The sequence below is a fragment of the Miniopterus schreibersii genome, assembly GCF_964146895.1.
Source record: "Miniopterus schreibersii genome assembly, chromosome: 16".
NCBI lineage: Eukaryota > Metazoa > Chordata > Mammalia > Chiroptera > Miniopteridae > Miniopterus > Miniopterus schreibersii.
Genome location: NC_138116.1, coordinates 43076603 through 43097336, shown reverse-complemented (window position 1 = coordinate 43097336; position 20734 = coordinate 43076603). Strand labels below are relative to the sequence as shown.

The 20734-nt window shown below is 46.8% G+C and overlaps 2 pseudogenes across 2 annotated transcripts; one reads left to right on the top strand and one right to left on the bottom strand.

Annotated features, from left to right (window-relative positions):
* Positions 1 to 969: 969 nt before the first annotated feature.
* Positions 970 to 1638, bottom strand: LOC308569089 (TIP41-like protein pseudogene; annotated as a pseudogene). Its single transcript has one exon. The product of its transcript is annotated as a TIP41-like protein pseudogene (transcript).
* Positions 1639 to 5811: 4173 nt separating this feature from the next.
* On the top strand, positions 5812 to 6607 carry LOC308546654 (omega-amidase NIT2 pseudogene; annotated as a pseudogene). The gene has a single exon. The product of its transcript is annotated as an omega-amidase NIT2 pseudogene (transcript).
* The last annotated feature ends 14127 nt before the right edge of the window (positions 6608 to 20734 follow it).

The window sequence follows — 20734 nt, the reverse complement described above, 5'->3', positions numbered from 1 at the left end:
CTCAATCCCTTCACCTTTTTCACCTGTCCCCGAACCCCCTCCCATCTGGCAACTGTCACAATGTTCTCTGTACCTGAGTCTGTTTCTGTTCTGCTTGTTCATTTATTTTGTTTTTTAGATTTCACATATAAGTGAAATCATCTGGCACTTGTCTTTCTCTGTCTGACTTATTTCACTCAGCACAATACCCTCTAGGTCCATCCATGCTGTTGCAGATGCAAGATTTCATTCTTATTCCATTGTACACAAGCACCCTTCTTTACCCATTCATCTATTGAGGTTGCTTCCATGTCTTGGCTATTTGTAAATAATGCTGCAGTAGACATGGATGCATATGTCTTTTTGACTTAATGTTTTGGGTTTCTTTGGATAAATACCCAGAAGTTAAGTTGTTGGGTTCTTCTTTGTTTCTTGTTATAACCTTTGTTTTAAAGTCTATTTTGTCTGGTGTAAGTATTGCTAACCCAGCTTTTTTTGTTTGTTTCTATTTTCAAGAAATATCTTTAATTCTGTGTGTCTTTCAACCTCAAGTGGGTCTCCTGTAGGCAGCACAGATAAGGGTCTCATTCTCCTATCCCTTCAGTCGCCCTCTGTCTTTTGTTTGGAGCATCTACTCCATTTGCATTTAAAGGTATTGTTGCTAAATATCTAGTTATTGCCATTTTATTATTCATATATTTTACCTATTTTTCTTCTTTCTTCCTTTTTTTTTTTTTTTTTTTTTTTGAGTGGAATCTGCCTGCGACAATCTTTTATTTTCCTTTAAGGCTACAGAAATCACATAGACAAGGCAATTAATTCTCATAATAAAAATACCCCTGTCCACAGAGCCAAGGTCTCCATTAGATTCCACGGTGAGTATGTGGTATATCACACTCTGTTCCACAGGTACATTTTCTTGTGACTGCAGAGTTATGATCAATTCTTTCTGGAAATATGAGCTTCTCACAAACTGATTTGTAAATGTTGTTATATTTCATTAGGTTCTATGAAGAGGAAGGTGAAACATGTATTAAATTAGCAATTTTAGCTCTATTATGATGTCCATTCTTGTAACACGTAGATCCTGTTGGCTTCGTGATAAAGTCATGTATCATTTTTCTGATAAGCATACCATTGATTCTCAAGAAAACCCACAACAGAAAAAAAAAAAAAAAGCTGGAAGGCATTATTCTAATTTCAAACTAAGACTTGAAACTCCATAATCATGAAGTTCATCCCCAAACAGGAGTTCTTCAAAAAACTTACTCTGTTCTCTGGCTTTCAATTTCTATCTGTATGATCTATTGTAGGTACAACATTTAACTTAAGTCCAACTGTACGGCTTAATAACCTCCTTGAGCATTCACCCTCTTTCCTGCTTTCCTGCCACTTTTCCATACAGGCTTCTTAAAGCACTCCTTGGTAGTCGTTTACACATCTGAATGCACGTAAGCATTAAACTCAATCCCAGAGCCAGAACCATACTGGATTCTTAAACCACGTTGTCTCCAAACATCATTTTGGGGAGAGATGTCACATGTAATTCATCAACTTCTCCACGTCCACTCTCCACATGATGTGGGTGTTGGCCACTGTCAGCTTCCAGGACCTAAAGGAGAAGTCCTGGTGGCTGCTCTGGAAGCCATGGACCATCATGACTGGGTGGGGCCTGCAGCTTTTTCTTCTTAAAGAAGTTCCTTTATTATCAAGAAATGTTGCCCGGCCGGGTCGAGCATTGACCTAGGATTCAGGGGATCGCAGTTCAATTCCCAGTGAGGGCACATACCCAGGTTGTGGGTTCAATCCCCAGTAGGGGACATGCAGGAGGCAGCCAATCAATGGCTCTCTTATCATTGATGTTTCTATCTCTCTCTCCATCTCCCTTCCTCTCTCTGAAGTCAATAAAGACATATTTAAAAATATATATATTAATGCTGGTTTGATGGTGATAAATTCCTTTAGCTTTTTCTTGCCTGGGAAGCTCTTTAATTGTTTGTTCATTTCTGAATGATAGCTTTGCTGGGTAATCTTGGTTGTAGGTCCTTGATTTTGATCATGTTCACTATATTTTACCAATCCCCTCTGGCCTGCAAAGTTTCTGTTGAGAAATCAGCTGACAGTCTTATGAGAGCTTCCTTATAGGTAACTAACTGCTTTTCTCTTGCTGCTTTTAAAATTCTCTCCTTGTCTTTACTTAACCTTTGGCATTTTTAATTATATGTCTTGGTGAGGGCCTCTTTGGATTCATCTTGTTTGCAACTCTCTGTGCTTCATGGACTTGTATGTCTCTTTTCTTTACCAGGTTATGGAAGTTTTCCATCATTATTTCTTCAAATAGATTTTCCATTCCTTGCTCTCTTTCCCACTGGTTACCCCTATGATGCGAATATTGGTATGCTTGAAGTTGTTCCAGAAGCCCTTTAAACTATTCAATTTTTTTTGGATTTTTTTTTTTTTTGACTGTTCTGATTGGGTGTTTTTGCTACTTTATTGTCCAAATTGCTAATTCAGCCCTCTGCTTCATCTAATCTACTGTTGATTACCTCTAATGTATTCTTCATTTCAGTTATTATATTTTTCATTTCTGACTAGTTCTGTGTGTGTGTGTGTGTGTGTGTGTGTGTGTGTGTGTGTTAATCCTCACCCGAAGATAGTGGAAGAGAGAGTGGGGGAAGAGAGAGAGAGAGAGAAATAATCTATGTGAGAGACACATCAATTGGTTGCCTCCCACACATGCCCTGACTGGGGCTGGGGATTGAGTCTGCAACCAAGGTACGTGCCCTTGGCCAGAATCGAACCTAAGACCCTTCAGTCCATGGGCTGACATCTAACCACTGAGCCAAACTGGCTAGGGCAGTTCTTTGTGTTTTTATCTCCATGTTTATGCTTCCTCTCTCTCTGTTGAAGTTCTCACTAAGCTCATCCACTCTCCCCCTATGATCACTGAGCATCCTTATAACCAGTGTTTTGAACTCTGCATCTGGTAGACTGCTTGTCTCCATCTTGTTTAGTTCTTTTTCTGGAGTTTTGTTCTGTTATTTCCTTTGGGACGTGTTTCTTTTTGTCTCCTTTTTTGGCTGCCTCCCTGTGTTTGTTTCTGTGTGTTATGTAGAGCTGCTATGTCTCTTGGTCTTGGTAGGGTGGTCTTATGTAGTGAGTGGCACAGTGGCATTGCCTCCCATCAACTGAGCTAAGCACTCCGGGTGCACTACCGCCATGTGAGCCATGTGCAACCTCCTGTTGTAGTTAAGTCTTGATGGATGTTGGCACGTCAATGGGAGGGATTTACCCCCCAGGCTGATTGGCTATGAGGACTGACTAGTACCATAACAGAGGATCTGCTGTGCAGAAGCCGACCCCACAGAGCAGGACTCACTTTGGTAGGCTCCGGTGTCCAACCAGTCTGCCCCTGGAGTGTGCCGTATGTGGAGGTGGTGGGGTGATGCTCTGGTGTGGTCTGAAACTGTGCACTGTGTGCTGCCTCTCAGGCCTCCCAGGAGGCGCAGGCCAAGATCAGCTGCTGCCTGTGCCCTGCGCAGGGCCACCCAGCTTGAGCTACAAAGCAATCTGTGGTTGGCTGCTACTTGTGCTGGGCTTGGAGGTGCCCAGAAGAGGCCAAGCTATGAACCAAGGCTGATTGGTGCTGGTGCTGGGCCTGGGGCACACAGACACTAGATGCTGCTTGTAAGATGTTTGTGTACCTTTGAGATATTTTAGGAAATTCACAGCATAAGCCAAAACAGGCTGTTTTTATGGAAAAGCCACTGGAAGCAGCTTGTGTGGCCCCACATGTTGGGTGGGGCAAGGTCTCAGGGAATCACCAGACTCTGGTGAACAGTGATAGCCAGGTTGATTGAGACTCAGATATGGTGCCTGCCTGCTGGCTCTGTGGGGGAGTGCTCAGCAAAGGAGCAATGGTCTCTACCAGAACTTCTGTCTGGGAGAAAGCTGCCCCTCTAGCCCTTGCCCCAACACCAGATAATTTAGTTCCTCCATGAGTGTTCCTGGCCCCTTTTGAGCTGCTGCCCCATGGGCCTCTTAAGAGGCATTTCTGGGACTCTAGCAGCCCTTCATCTTACTCAGCTATGGCCCCCACTGGTTTTTACAGCCAGAAGTTATGGAGACTTCTCTTCCTGGCACTGGAACCCTGGACTGGGAGCCTGGGGTGGGGCTGGGACCTGTCACTCCTCAGAGGGACCTCTGAAGCTGAGATATTCCTCCAGATTTTTAACCACCACACTGGTTGTGGGACCAGCTAGTTCCATGTCTCCACCCCTCTTACCAAACTCCATGTGGCTTCTCCTGTATATCCTTTATTATAGGACTTCTGTTCAGCTAGATTTCAGGTGGTTCTGAATTATGGTTGTTCCGTAGCTTTGTTGTCAATTTGATGTGGTTGTGGGAGGGTGTGAGTACCACCTTTACTACTCTGCCATCTTAACTGAAAGTTAAATCAATTGTATTTTTATTCAATAGCAATGAACAACCCAAAAGTGAAATTAAGAAAATTTCATTTATCCAAAAGAAAAAAGTTACTAGGAATAAATTTAAAGAAGTGCAAGTCTTGTACAATGAAAACTATAAAACATCACTGAAAGAAATTAAGAACACCTAAATAAATGAAAAGATATTCCATGTTCATGCATTGGAAGATTTAATATTGTTGAGATGGTAGTACTACTTGAATTGATCTACATATTCAATACTATCTCTTTCAAAATCCTTGCTGACTTCTAGTGCTGGCCAGTGTGGCTCAGTGGTGAAGCATCGCCCTGTGCACTGAAAGGAAGTGGATTCGATTCCCACCCAGTTAGGTTGTGGATTTGATCCCCAGTCGGGGTGTGTGCAGGAAGCAGCCAATAGAAGTTTCTCTCTTACATCGATGTTCTCGCTCCCTCTCTCTCTCCCTCTCCCTCCCTCCCTCTCTTCCTCTGTCTAAAAATCAATAAAATTTTTAAAACTTTTATATATCTTTATCCATTTCAGAGAGAGGGAGGGAGAGGGAGAGATAGATAGAAACATCAATGATGAGAGAGTCATTGATCGAGCCCACAACCCGGGCACGTGCCCTGACCGGGAATTGAACCACGATTTCCTGGATAGTAGTCAATGCTCAACCGCTGAGCCACGCCTGGCCGGGCAATAAAAAATATTAAAAAAAAAAAATTCCTGCTGATTTCTTTGCAAAAATTGACTAGCTATTCCTAAAATTTATATGGAAATGCAGGAGATCCAGAAGAGCCAAAATAATCTTGAAAAAAGAAAAAGTTGGAGAACTAATACTTCCTGATTTCAAAATAAAATCGGTACAAATCTGCAGTAATCAAGACATTGTGGTGCTGGCGCAAGGCAGACATATAGATCAATGGAATAAAATTGAAAGTCCAGAAAGAAACCATTACATTATGGTCAATTGCTATTTAACAAAGGTCCCATGACAATTCAGTGAGGAAAAGAATAGCCTTTTCAACAGATGGGATTGGGACAACTGGGTATCCACATGCAAAAGAATGAATTTAGACCCCTATATCATACCACATACAAACATTAACTCGAAATGGGTCAAAACCCTAAATGTAAGAGCCACAACTATAAAATTCTTAGAAGAATACATAGGTATAAATATTGTTATCTTGGATTAGGCAACAATTTCTAAGATATGACACCAAATGCTCAACTAACCAAATAAAAAATAGATAAATTGGACTTTATCAAAACTTAAAACTTTTGTACATTAAAACTTTTTGTACATCGAGATAGTGAAAAGACAAAATGGGATCTTAGGACAGGGCTTTAGCCTGCCCCACACAGCTACCTGGGTGGGCCCAGATGCCTCAGCTGAAACTGCCTCAGCACAGAGCTTCCAGGGGAGCCGCAGCCACTTTCCACTTGGCCTTCATCCAACTTCAGGTTTCTTCCATCAAATCAGATCATGTCACTCGAGACTGTGGTCTTATCCGGAAGGAGCCAGAATAGTTCCTCTGCCAGAATGTTTTGATTCTCCATATGGCACAAACTATTTTCTTAAATATGCAGAGAAAATTTCCGGTGAATCCACACACTCTCTGAAGTAGCGAAGGAGGGCAGCATCTCTCTCATTGGAGGTTCATTCCAGAGAGGATGCTGGGAAATTATATGACACCTGCACTGTGTTTGGAACTTTACTGGTAAAGCAAAAAAGGCTCCATCAGTTTGACATTGATGTTCCTGGGAAAATTACATTTCAAGACTCTCAAACATTGAGTCCTGATGATAGTTTTTCCATATTGGAGACTCCTTACTGCAGTTTGGGCCTGGGCATCTGCCACGACCTCCACTTTGCAGAGCTCCCACAGATCTGTGCGCGGAGAGGCTCCCAACTGTTGGTATATCCTGGAGCTGTTAATTTAACCATTGGACCAGTCCCCTAGGAGTTGCTTCAGTGAGGCCAGGCTGTTGATAATCAGGTGTATGTGGCCACAGATTCTCCTGCCTGGGATGACAAAGCCTCCTCTGTTGCCTGGGGAATCCCTGGGGGAAGATCCTCACTAAAGCTGGCACTGAAGAAATGATCGTGTATTCAGACATAGACCTGAGGAAGGCAGCTGAGATTCAACAGCAACTATCCATTTTTAGCCAGAAGTGATCAGATCAGTGGAGGTGAAAAAGCCCTAAGGTTTATGTTTCCAATGTGTCATGAAATAGGAAGGTATGTTTCTGCAGAATTCCTTCCTTCCTTCCTTCCTTCCTTCCTTCCTTCCTTCCTTCCTTCCTTCCTTCCTCCTTCCTTCCTTCCTTCCTTCCTTCCTTCCTTCCTTCCTTCCTCCCTCCCTCCCTCCCTCCCTCCCTCCCCTCCCCTGCCTTCCCTCCCTTCCCTTTCGTTCCTTTCCTTTCCTTTCCTTTCCTTCCCTCCCTCCCTCCCTCCCTCCCTCCCTCCCTCCCTCCCTCCCTCCCTCCCTCCCTCCCTCCCTCCCTCTTTTAATTTCATCCGTTTTCCTTCCTGGGAACTCTGTTGAGATGCTGAAGCTGGAGTCCGCTGATATTCTCTGCATTACATTATATAGTCAAGCAGGACTCAGGCCAGCATTGAAGAGCAGAAGGGAGTGGCTCTAAACCTTGTTTCATACTCGGATTGCCTCAGAGCAGTTGGTAGAGTATCAGATATGGGTATTCTGGTGGTTGGTTCACCTAACACCAATGTATTCTGTCGCAAAGCGCTTATCTCATTGCTAGGCTGAAACCCACCATGTGGAAACTGGTCTGGCACGCTCGTTTTCGGTCTGTGCGAAGCTGTAGGAAGCAAGGTGATGGATTCTTGGTGTTTGCTAGAGATGGGAGCCCCCACTGCAGCTTTTAAGAAGGAGCTAAAGAGTCAACCCAAACCCTCCTGGTTGTGGGGAAAGACTGTCAAGAGTGAGCCTCCTGGGAGACAGGCGGTGGCAGCGTTTGGTCAGATGACTGAAGTGTGTCTCTGTGAAACAATGTCTTTCTTGATGGGAGTAAGTGTCTGAAATGTTTTTCTTTTTCTCCCTCATGATACTTTCTAGCTTGATAAAGGCGAGTTTTTAGCCTAGTGGTTCTCAGAATTCTTTTGCACAGTTAAAAATTAAGAATTCCAGTGACTTTTGTTTATGTGTGTTATAGCAAGCGGTGGGCTGATAAATGTTTAACAATCAGCTGTTGAGAAAAAGCCCTGATTTTGTAGCAGCATTTGCCTGTTTCCGTGGTGTAAAAACTTTCCCCACGGCCAAGTCCCATCTATCAACATGACTCCTCTACACAGAGTTGGGAATAGATGTGCACCGTCTAACACAGGAATACATCCATGAAGCACCTTCAGTCAAGGTAATGATATACCCCCCCCCCCCAGAAAGTTTCCTTGTGCTCTTTTATAATTCCTCTAAGCTATTCCTCTTGTCCCCAGGCAATCACTGATTGGCTTTGTCACTCTAGATTAGTTTGAATTTTCTATAATTATGTAAAAATGGAATCATACCGCATTTACACTTTTTTGAATTTTTATGAGATTATTTGAGCCAATACTGATGACAATTGCTGGGAAGTAAAACCTCAACTGCTTGCACCATACTTACACTTTTAGTTTGTCTTTCACTCATCATCATTTGGAGATTTATCCGTGTGTGTGTAATTCATTCCTTTTCTATTGCTAAGTAGGAGTCCACTGTAACGATGTACCATCATTTCTCATTCACCTGTTGATAAACATTTGAGTTTCTAGTTTTGGTTGTACAAATAAAGCTCCTACAAATGTTAACCCCCAAAAAAGACAAAAATGGGAGAAACTATCGGCAAATCACATATCTGATAAGGCTAGGATCCAGAATATATAAGGAAAATTTATAACTCAATGATAGAAAGACAAATAATTCAACTTTTGCAATGGGCAAAGGATTTGAACGGACATTTCTCCAAAGCCGATCCGCAGTGGCCAGCCGCCCGGCTTGTAACGTGCTGGGCAGAGGGGAGGAAGCGGCGCCGGCGCCACCCTCGCCCGTGGGCGGCGGAGCGGCTCACCCAGCTGCCCGCCGCCAACGTCCACAGCGGCCCGCGGCGGGGACGGGTCTGCCGCGGTCCTTAGTAAGAAAAGGGCACGGACGCTTTTCTCGCACACGCTGGTTCTGCCCAGTGTGTGGTCAGGTGTCAGATCTCACGTGGCCGGAAAGGATGCGGGGAGGGCTCCTGAACCGGGGAAGCGCGGCGCCGGGTGGCTCTGGGCCGCGGCAGGCCCAGGGAGGGCAGGTGGCTGAAGCACTGGGCGGCGAGGGAACAAGGTGAGGGGCACGGAAATCAAACCTGGGCACCTGCTCCGCGTCTCCGCTCGCCCGGCCTGTGCGGCCCCAAGATGGCGCAGAACTCTGCTCACTCCGCCCTGGGTTCGGCCAGGGGCCGCCTGCAGCCTCGGGGCCCTTGCGGGCGCCGGGGTGGAGGAGGCCCCAGCCCAGGCCTCTCCCCTCGCGGGCGGGAGAACAACCCTCTCCCCCTGGGAGGCTTGCTGCACGTCCACGAGGTCCCGGCGATGGCTCTGGAGATGGCTCTGGTCCTCCGCCGGAAACGAGGCCTTGTTCCTGGAGTTCGTTTCAGCGACCTCGGGTGGAAAAAGCCACTTGTCACCAGTGTGGTTTGCAAAGCCCATCGTCTGAGGAGGCCGAGGAGTGCTCGGGGACCTTCAGAACCGTCCGTCAGCGGAGCCCCTCCAGGCGGCTGCGAGCCTCGGCGCAGCCGCAACACGCACTCCCCAGGGTGGGCGGGGCTGCTCTAAGCCAATCAGACAGTCCCGGTCCCCTTCGCCAGTGATTGGGCTAAGGGATGGGCACGTGACTCGTGCTGGCCAACGGGGTGTAAGGAGGGGCGTGGGCGCGCGTTGGGCCGCCCCTCCCCTCCTGCTGTGACCTCTGCACTGCGGAAACTCGTGTCCAGAGCTGTGGGCTCTGCAGCCGTGAAAGGGTAAACCGGAGGTGAAGACCGACACGCTGAGGGTGACGGGGAAGGGGAGGGAAGAGCTTGTGTCTGAGCCCAGCCCACCCAAGAACAGTCCTCTGCGCTTCCTGTTCAGTGGCACCGTGAAGGCCCCAAGGTGGAGGCCGGGTTGCGCACCGCCCTGGAGCGCAGCGGGTCGCCAGGCAGAGGGCGGAGCTGCGCGCCTTGGGGTCGAGGCAGCCTTACTTCCGGGCTCGTCCGCCCAGAGCCTGGTGGAAGAGAACCTCGGCAGGGCCCCCTCCTGGTGTCCAGGGCAGGGGCAGGAACCCTCGCGTCACCTCTTCGAAACTTTGCTCCTCAATCATGGCGCGGGGAGCTGGATCCAGGGATCTCTGGGGTCGCCCTGTCTCAGCCTCCCGCGAATCAGAGTCCAGAACAGAAACGCATACCCTGCATCAGCCACAGGAAACAAGACCAGGCGGCCGGGGCACCTGCTGCGGCCGCCAGGGCTGGGCCAGCGAGGGGAAGGCTCGGCTCCTCCCTGTTGTTCCTGGCATCTGGGTGACAGCTTGGATTCTGGGAAAAAATGAAAAAGTTAGGAAAGGAGAATTGTCACCCCCTTGAGAATAAAAGCGGTCCTGGGTGGGCTCTGGGATGTCTTTTGTCTGTGCTGTTTTCACATATTGCATATTGATGTGTGCTCATAGTACAAATGCAAACTCAAGGAAGGTGGGTTCAAGGTAGTAAGAGTGCCGTCCCCAACCTTCCTAATCCCACCCTCCACAGTCCAGTTTTGGATATGGTTCCAGGCATTTTTCTGTGCTTAAACGTAATGCCATCTATTATAAAATCGGAGATGCTCGTGGTGACATATCCTATTAAAACACAAAAAGGGTATGCAACCTGGAATCAGTGAAATGGAGCATATGGATTTATACATATACAGATTTTTAAAAATTGATTTTAGAGGAAGGGAGAAACACTGATAGAGAAAAACATTAATCGGCTGCCTCCCACATCCGCCCCTACCAGGGATCAAACCCGAAACCCAGTATGTGCCCTGACCAGGAATCAAACTCACTACCTTTTTGGTGTATGGGATGACATTCCAATGAACTGAGCCACCCAGCCAGGGCTACATATACAGATTTTTTAAAAACAAAGGTAGACTTTATCTACACTGTTGAGACCTGTTTTTAACAACTGTATCTTGTGGACATTTCTCTAAGAACACATTTTTCCCAGTCTTTCCTACAGATGTCTAGTATTCCATACTACTGGACACACACAATTTATTTTTACTACTCTTCTATTCATGGAAATTCCTAGTTTATATTATTATTTTTTTTTTTTACTTTTTAAATTTATCTTTATTGTTGAGAGTATTACAGGTATACCATTTCCCCCCCCAAATGACCCCCTCCACTTCGTTCCCACCCCCTCCCCAGGCCTTCACCCCGTTATTGACTGTCCATGGGTTATGCATATATGCATATAACTTCTTTGGTTAATCTCTTCCCACCCTCCACCCCCCTTCCCTCTTTCCTCTGAAATATGATCGTCTGTTGCATGTGTCAGTGTCTCTGGATCTCTTTAGTTCATCAGATTCTTTTGTTCATTAGCTTCTTCTTAAAGAAGACCCTTCAACATTTCCTGTAGTGCTGGTCTGATGGTGATGAACTCCTTCAGCTTTTTCTTATCTGTGAAGCTCTTTATTTGACCTTCAATTCTAAATGATAGCTTTGCTGGGTAGAGCAATCTTGGTTGTAGTTCCATGTTTTTCATCACTTTCAATATTTCATGCCACTCCCTTCTGGCCTGCAAGGTTTCTGTTGAGAAATCAGCTGACAGTCGTATGGGTGCGCCTTTGTAGGTAACTAATTGCTTTTCTCTTGCTGCTTTTAAGATTCTCTCTTTGTCTTTAACCTTTGGTATTTTTAATTATGATGTGTCTTGCTGTGGGCCTCTTTGGGTTCCTCTTCTTTGGGACCCTCTGTGCTTCCTGGACTTGAAAGTCTATTTCTTTTCCCAGGTAGGGGAAGTTTTCTGTAATTATTTTTACAAATAGGTTTTCAATTCCTTGGTCTCTTTCTGCCTCTTCTGGCACCCCAATAATACGAATGTTGGGCCTCTTGAAGTTGTCCCAGAGGCTCCTTATACTATTTTCATATTTCTGGATTCTTTTTTCTTTTTGCTCTTCTGGTTGGGTGTTTTTTGTTTCCTCATGTTCCAAATTGCTGATTTGATTCTCAGTGTCCTCTACTCTACTGTTGATTTCCTGTAAATTATTCTTCATTTCAGTTCGTGTAGCCTTCATTTCAAATTGGTACTTTATTATGTTATCGATTTTCTCAGTTATTTCCCTAACCATCTGCTTAAACATCCTTATAACCAAAATCCTGAACTCTCTGTTAGCTTGCTTGGATCTGTTTCATTTAGTTCCTCTTCTAGAGGTTTCTTCTGTTCTTTCCTTTGTGACATGTTTCTTTGCCTCCACATTTTGGCTGCTTCCAGGTGTTTGTTTCTATGTATTAGGTAGAGCTGCTATGTCTCCTGGAATTTGTAGAGTGGCTTTGTGTAGTAGGTGTCCTGTAGGGTGCAGCCTCCCCAGTCACCTGAGCTGGGCCTTCTAGGTATTCCCCTGTGTGGGCTGTGTGCACTATCCTGTTGAAGTTGAGCCTTGGTTGCTGTTGGCGTCCCTGGGAGGAACTGACCCCCAGGCCAATCAGCTGTGAGGACCAGCTGCAACTACAACCAAAGAGCTGCTGTGCTGGAGACACCCCTGTGGAGCAGGATTTACTTAAGTGGAGCTTTGGTTTACCAAGTGCGCTCCTTGAATGTGTCACTCGTGGCTGTGGTAGGGTTGTAATCCAGTGTGTTCGAATCTGAGCACCAGGTGCACTGTCTCTGGGGCCTCCCGGGAGGTGCAAAGGCAGCCTCTGCCAGTGCCTTGCCCAGGGCCACCCAGCATGAGCTACACAGCAAACCGTAGTTGGCTGCTCCTTGTGCTGGGCTTGGAGGTGTCCAGGAGAGGCCAAGCTATGAGCCAATGCAGGCTGCCACTAGTGCCAGGCCTGGGGCCGCTTATCAAGCCATATGGGGCCCGCTGCTGCTTGTTTGAGAGACTTTAGCAAAGTCCTAAGCATGAGGCTCCAGAGGCCACTTGCATAGAAAAGCCCCTGGAAATGGCCTGGATGAGCTGCAGGTGGGGAGGGGCGGGGCCTCTGGGAATCACAGGGCGGGGCCAAAGGCATGAGTCAGGCACTGGCGATTCAAATATGGCGCCTGCCTGCCGCCTATGTGCAGGGAGGACTCGCCAAAGGAGCAACGGCCTCTGCCAGCTCTTCTGCCCGGGAGGAAGCCACCCCTCCACCTCTCTCCCGGATTTCAGGCAGGTTAGTTCCTCCCCGAGTGTCCCAGGTTCCTTTCCAGCTGTTGCCTGGCGCTGGGGTCAGAGGGAGCGTCCAAGTGAGTCTGTGCGGGGGCCCTTTAAGAGGAGCTGCTGGGGCTCCCGCAGCCTCCGAGACCCTCAGTGACAGTCCCCGCTGGTTTCACAGCCCGGAGTTGTGGGGACGTCTCTTCCCAGCCTGGAGCCCTGGACTGGGGGCCTGCTGTGGGGCTGGGACCCCTTCCCTCCTCCGGGAAAACTCGACTGCTGAGATTCCCTCCTGGGTTTCAACCTCGGCACCGGGTGTGGGCCTGGGGCCGCATCTCTGCAATTCAGCCCAGATCCGCCCGAGTCTGCGCACCTCCTACCAGTCTCGATGCTTCTTCAGCTCCCTGGTTGTGGGGCTTCTGTTCAGCCAGATCTCAGGAGGCTCTGAGGGATGGTGGTTCTGTATTTTAGTTGTAATTTTGATGTGGTTGCGGGAGGCGGCGGGTGCAGCTGTTACCTACGCCACCATCTTGTTTTTTCTCAAGGATGATCTAATTTATATTATTTTTGCTGTTACTCTTGTCCATAGCTCTTCCTAAATATCCAAAAGTACTTCTGTGGTGTAAATTTCTACAAGTGGGAATGTTTGACATTTTTATATGAACATTTAACATCACATCACTCTCCAGGAAGATAGTACTTATGATACCATTGTAATTAGCTAGTTAATAATAATGGGAAAGGAGCAAAGAAAAGGCCAGATATTACAGGCATGTCATTTGGGCAGCTTCACCAGGAAGCTGCAATTTCACACTCCCCAGGGAGGGAAAGGATCCAACAAAGGGAAGACAGACCCATGCCCAGTCAAGTTGGGGTGACAAGAGAAGGTGCCTATCAGTGAAACTTGGGGACAGAGATTGTACACCAGAATGGGTGTGGCCACTGCAAGTTCCCAAACATTTGGGAATACATAACCCTCTAAACAAATTCTCTCTCTTGTTGCTTCTCACTCTTGTGTTCTTGGGACTCTTTATGTTTGGGGCACGCTCTCTTGATTCTCTTGCATTTGCCCGTATGGCCCATGGCCATTCAGACCCCACACACAGTGGACTAATGGACTGTAGCTAGTCTGATGCTATATTGCATTATGTAAATATGGAAAGAAAACTCTGGACACTGGTTCTGATTTTAGCTCTACTGAAGCCCCAGCTACACTTCTTCTATGACTGGACTGAGGGAAAGGATGCTCTGGAAACCCAGGGGTGTAATTCCACGGAAATAAAGCTTTCTGCTATATCTCATCCTCCCATGCGAGTCTCAGGAAATTCCTTTTCTCCAGATTATTCCAAGAACTCCACCCCCTAGCAGCAACCAGGTAGATGAGCCCCTCTTCTGCACTGTAGCACCTATTTATCCATTCCCAGCAGTGTGAGAGCATGCATTTCTGCATAATTTTGTCAAAAGAGGACATCATCAATATTTTTTATTTCCTCCAATTTGTTAGGTAAATAAATATATATCATTGCTTTAATTTACATTTCTTTGTAGAGAACTCAAGCTTCTCTTCAGTTTTACTAATACTTTGCATTTTTTCCTAAGAATTGTCTGGGAATCCATTTTTTGACTGGACTGTTTGTCTTATCCATTTTTTGAAGCTCTTTGTATATCAGTTATTCTGTAATGAATATTATGTATTGCCTACTATGTATTACAAATATTTTTCCCAGTCTGTTTTTAATCTCTTAATTTTGTTTATGTGTCTTTTGTCATACAGCAGTTTTTCATTCTATGTGGTTGGGCATGTCAGTCTCTCTCCCATGTATGGCTTCTGGGTTTTGTGTGTTACTCAGAGAGTAAGAATCTAATCTGTCTCTTCCCCCTACCCGAGGGGCAAGGCTCCCACACCGCGGTGACCGCCGTCCTCTCCCCAGGTGGAAATGCCTCCTTGCTTAGCTCCTAAGGCCCTGTCTTAATACCGATGCATTCCTGGGCTCTGTTCCAATTCATGAATCCATTTTTTCTGTCCTCTTGCTGGCACTACTGCTTTGGAAAGTTCTGCATCTTTCCGGTGTGTTTTGACATCTGGCAGCGGGCGTCCACCTTCATTAGTCTTGTTCAGAATTTTCTCGGCCTTACTCTTCTCTGAAGAGCCCTTGTCAGGTTTCCAACAAGCCCTGAACAAACACTCAGGTAAATATTATGCAGTTCGGCAGAGACTATTTTCTTTAAATGAAGAAATCTGGAAATTTTAATGATAGTTCTGAGATTTGGCACTTGAGCTTGAGGTCGGGAAAATAACCATAGCATCAGGCTGTTGTTGGTGAGCGTTGTGTTGCTGAGCCCTGAGCTAAGGAAGCTAAGTGCCGGGGAGCCCAGCTCCACCCAGCACAAATCACCACCCTTGGGGTCCGGGTGTCTCTGTGTGAGACCTGAGTGTGGCGAGTGAGAAAGCAGGTGCCCCACTGAAAGGCACTCAGACACCCTGGATGTCATCACCTCAGGTGACAACCACCTTGATTCCTTCTGGGCCAGAGTCCCTCGTAGAGCACTATGGTCAGGAGACAGATTTGGGTCCAATGTGTGGCTGTGAGGCCATAGCGTAGCCTCAGTTTCTCCAAGTTGACTTTTTTTAAAAAGCCATTTCAACCATTTCTAAATGTTCAGTTCAGTGACATTAAATACAATTGCATTATGCAACCATCACCACCACCCATCTCCAGAACTTTTTCACTTCCCTAACTGAAACTCCATCCCCATTAAACACTAACTGCCCCTCCCCCAGCCCCTGGCAACCCCCCTTCCACTTTCTGTCTCTATGAATTTGACCATCTAGGTATCTCATATAGGTGGAATCATACAGTTTGTGTCCTTTTGTGTCTCGATTATTTCACTTGGCACAATGTCTCCAAGGTTCATCCATATTAGAGCCTGTGTCAGGATTTCCTTCCTTTTTAAGGCTGAGGAGTCCACTGTGTGGACAGACCAGGCTTCCACCTTCGGGCTGTAGTGAATAGTGCTGCTGGGATGGGGACAGGCATCATGGTGGCTTTTGAGGCAGGGTGGAAGGAGGTAAGCACAGTGCTTCTTGGCCACCTCCACAACCAGGACCCCACCCAGGCCAGCCCGCTGGAGCCAGGCTGAGAACAGTGCGTTCAGTGAGCATCTTCTCTGATGATGCACGTTACAGCCCCAGCTGGTCCTGGGATCCACCTCAGGGCTCCCGGGCTCACCTGGGGCTTCCATTCTACCTACTGCTCTAGAAAATACTCCTGACTCTCCAGGTTTGGACTGGATTCCACCTCATATTCCACACTGTTATGATCCCCATATGGCTCAAAACATTCCTTTATCTGAACCAAATATTCACTTCTTCCTGACCCCCAAATTTCTGCTGGGCCACTGGGAACTGATGGTGTCACCAGAAAATGACCCAAATCCTCAGCCTCTTTGCTCAACTTAGTTCCAGTTACCCTCTCACTCTGAAACTGCCCCCCTCCCCCGCCCAGGGTGCTTCCCCTGACTCTCTCCAAAGAGGCAGATTTTATTTCACAAGCTCTGCATCTGGGAGGATCTGGAGCTGCCGGGTGCCCCTCCTCAGCCTTGTAAATCTTCCTCCCCTCTCCTCCCATAATAATGAAGCATTTTCTCTCTGAAAGGCATGCCTCAGGCTGCAACACTGGCCCCTTTCCTACTGCCATCATCTGCTTTCGTCAGTCACTCTTTTAGCACCACACGCCCTTCCTCTCACCAAATGCTGTCATCATTTTTGGTGGCTTCTACAAATGTCTTTCCCTGAATCCTCTCCCTATATTTCCCAACTTCCTGGTCAGTACTTTTTCCCTCCAACCACCTGCACCACCTGCACAATCTTCACCCTGGTCAACCCGTCTTAGAGTCACTACCAGTAGCTGAACTGTTCCAGAATTTCTGTCCCACCCCTGCCTGCCCCCTTTCTGCTCATTTCCTCTGTAATACCCCGACCCTGCCCAGCGGATGTTCAATTCCCTGGGCCTCTGTGCAGCTGCACCAGCTGTGAAAGTAAAGACGTATGTCCACCCATGGAGACAAACAGGTACTGCCCCAGGCCCCAGCATTCCTGCTGCCTGGGCCTCCTGCCTCCCACATCAGCCTCCAGGAGCCTCATGTGGGATTTCACAGCCTGCCAACCTCAGGGCCCTCACTACCCAGGAATCTGCTCTTTCCATTGCTCCCTGTCCCCCTGCATCTGCAGATCACCCTTGTTCCAAGCAAATGTGCCGTATCCTTCCATGCTTTAAGAAAAAAAAGAATGAAAATGAGAAGCCCTTCCTCACCCACACCCCTTCCAAGGACAGCCTTCTCTCTCTTCCCGTTTACAAAATGCCTCCAAAGCTGGGTCTTCACTGGCCCCCACTTCCTTCTTACACGTTCTCTCTTCTGCACCTCCATCAGCCTTAGGGTCCCCTCCCTGCCCCTAAGACCATCTTGTAAAGTCACCAGCAACTCCCATCTCGCCACACCCAGGGTCAGTTCTCAGCGCTAATCTTATTTAACCTCCTGGTTGTGGCTGTCACAGCCTGTCACTTCCTCTTTTTTGAAACACTGGCTTCCAGAGATGCCACAGTCCACAGTCCTGGGGTCCTCTGGTCTCCCTGCCATTTCCCAGCAGCTCCTGAGCCAAATTCCCTTGCTCTTCCAGCTGCTGCATGTTGGAGGACCCAGGAACCATCTTCATGTGGTTTTTCGCATTTTCTTCTGGGCTCCAGGCTCCTATAATTTCCTGTCTCCTCAACATCTCCACTTGGATGTTGAAATGGCATCTGAAACCTGACTCCAGATTCCCCACCCTCCTGTCTCCTCCAGTTCAGCAAGTTGCACCAGAGTTCAACAGATGCTCCATTCAAGTACCACCTGTCATCCTGAAACCAGACGCAAAATGGGTCCGGGCTGCCTGTCACTACTTGAGCCAAATTAAGCAGAGACAAGGCTGAATCATATATGAGCATTTATTCCAATAAGGCAGCAGGAGTATGGGGAGAGCAGCAGGTCCTCCTGTAAATTCTGCTCTAACCCCCCCCCCCCATCTGGTTGATTATATATGAATAAGGAATAAAGGCTACATGCAAAGGGGACGAGGGGGGAGGGCAGGATAATGGCTGCAGGGTCTGTGGTCTGTGTGTCTCCTTCCAGGATCCTGAAGTCTGATAACAAGGTAGTTAATTTTCAATGGTGTTAAAACCCAGCTCCGCCAGTTTCAGGGACCAGAGAATGGTCAGCATTCCTGAGGCAAACTCCTAGAGGAGGGTCAGGGTCCAGGCACAGCAACCAAATCGAAGTGCAGCCTGTGCTTTGTTCTCAAATTGTATTTTCTTTTCTGAGAAATGGACCCATCCAGGCCCTAAGGTGTCTCTTGTCTTTTTACAGCTCGGTTTTCCTTCTTGCAGCACATCTTCCAGTTGCCCAGGGTCTATGGGAAAACCTCGTATCTATAGTTAGTAAGGCGAATAGTCATTAAACAACTGTGGTCCTATTCTTATTGCATGCCCTTGCCCCTATCATTTCTCCCTTTAGCACCTTGCTGACAGGCTATTTTGAGCCAGAACTCACCCATGTGGTCGGCTACTCTTCTGCTCTTCTAAAACTCTACATGGCTTTCAGACCTTAAACTTACTTAAACTAATGTAAGTGCAGACATGAGTTATCTCATGACTGGTCAGCAAGGTGTTTAATATTATCATCTTATATCTATGAGATTAGTTTTATATGGAAAGTGTCTTGCTACTGAACTGTATTATTTCTGGCCTATTATATTTTCCCCTTATGGATTTTTGGCTCTGAATCCTTTCAGGGGAAAGGGGACACAGGGTCTCTTCCTAAGTGCTTCCTGCTGATGGGTGGCAGAGTTCTGAAGTCCTTCCTGTTTGACAAAAGAAGGAGGGAGCCAAAAATGGGAAAGCAGTTTTAAGTGAAGCCGATAGACCGTCCATGTTTCACTGACTCAATCAAAAGTCAAAACTGTTGAGTCCTATATTTAGGACAGAGTGATGCAGAGGGCTTCTACAGTGAGGCCTATACTGTGTGAGCAAGCAATCAGGTAAACATACTTTGGAAAAGGAGGTGATAATTACTAAATCAGGTCACTTATTGAAAAATTGGGGGGACTCACCATTTTTATGTTAAACTACCACGATATGTTATAGAGAGAATATAGAATTCTAAACATTTTTAAGACTTCAAGTAAAAATTGTAGGCCTTCAAAATAAGAGAAATCAGACTTCCAGTCAAGATAGCATTGTAGATAAATGTGGTACTCACCTTCTCCCACAACCACATCAAAATTGCAACTAAACTACAGAACCACCTGAAGTCCAGAAGTCCCATAACTAAGTATATACAGGAGAAGCCATGCCGAGCCTGGGAGGAGCAGAGATGCAGAACAGGCTGGTCCCACACCCACATGTGGTGGTTAAAAATCAGGAGGAATGTCTCAGCTGTGGAGGTTCCCTCTGAAAAGCAAGGGGTCCCCAGCCCAGGGTTTCAGTACCAGGAAGAAAAGTCCCCATAACTTCTGGTGGTGAAAACCAGTGGAGATGGCTGAGTGAAATGGGGGTTGCTGAAGTCCCATGCCTTCCTCTTAAAGGGCACATGCACGGACTTACTCTTTCTGAGCTCCAGCTCTGGGGGGCAGCTCCAAAGGTGCCAGGAACTCAAATGTCTGGCTTCAGGGTAAAAGCTGAAGGAGCAACCTTCTCCCAGACAGAAGTGCTGGCAGAGGCCATTGTTCCTTTCTTGAGCTCTCTCAGCACCCAGCCTACACAGGTAGATACCATAACTGAGTCTCCATCAACCTAGCTAACCACGTTTGACTAGCCTGGTGAGTCCCTAAAGTGCCCCCACCTCATTCAATTTTCAGGCCCACCCATGACATTTCCAGTGGCTTTTCTGTACAAACCTCCTGTTTTGGCTCATGCTGCAGATTTTCCTAGAATCTCTCAAAGGTTCAAAAACCTCATACAAGCAACATTTGGCATCAACATGCCCTGTACCTCTCGTTAAGCAGCCCAAAGCCCAGCACTAGTGGGAGCTGACCTCAGTTTGCAGCTTAGACTCTCCCGGGAGCCTCCAAGCCCCAGCACAAGTAGAAACCATCTGCAGATAACTTTGTAGCTCATACCAAGTGGCCCCAGTTAGGGACACAGATACGGACTGACCTTTGCCTGCACCAGAGCCCGTCCCAAGGTCCCAGAACCAACACATCTGGTATCCAGTTACAGACCACACAAGAGCACCACCCAACCGCCTCCACAAATGACACACCCAAAGGGCAGACTCAGCAGCACCAGAACCTCACGGGAGTGAGTCCTGATCCACAGAGTCAGCTCCTGCACAACAGCTTCACTATAGTTGCATCCAATCTGCTTGAGGGTCAGTCCCTTCCATTGATGTGCCAACAGCAATTTATGCTCAACTACAACTGGACTGCACACACAATGCACACAAGGGACATACCTGGAGTACCTAGCTCAGGTGGACAGGAAGACTGAACCACTGGGCTGTACAGGACACTCTACTAAGACTGGAGATGCAGCAGCTCTACCTAACACATAGAAACAAACACAGGGAGGCATCCAAAATGAAGAGACACAGAAAGATGTTCCAAATAATAAAACAGAACAAAACTCCAGAAAAAGAACTAAACAAAATGAAGACAAGTAATCTACCAGAGGCAGAGTTCAAAACACTGGTTATAAGGATGCTCAATGAACTTAGGAGAAGAGTAGATGAATTTAGTGGGAACTTCAACAAAGAGACAGGAAACATAAAAATGGAGATAGAAACCATAAAAAAGAACAAGTCAGAAAGAAAGAATATATTAGAGGGAATCAAAAGGTTAGATGAAACAGAGGACTGAATCAGCAATTTGGAAAATAAAGTAGCAGAAAGACCCAAAAAGAACAGTAAGAAAATAAAAAAAATCCA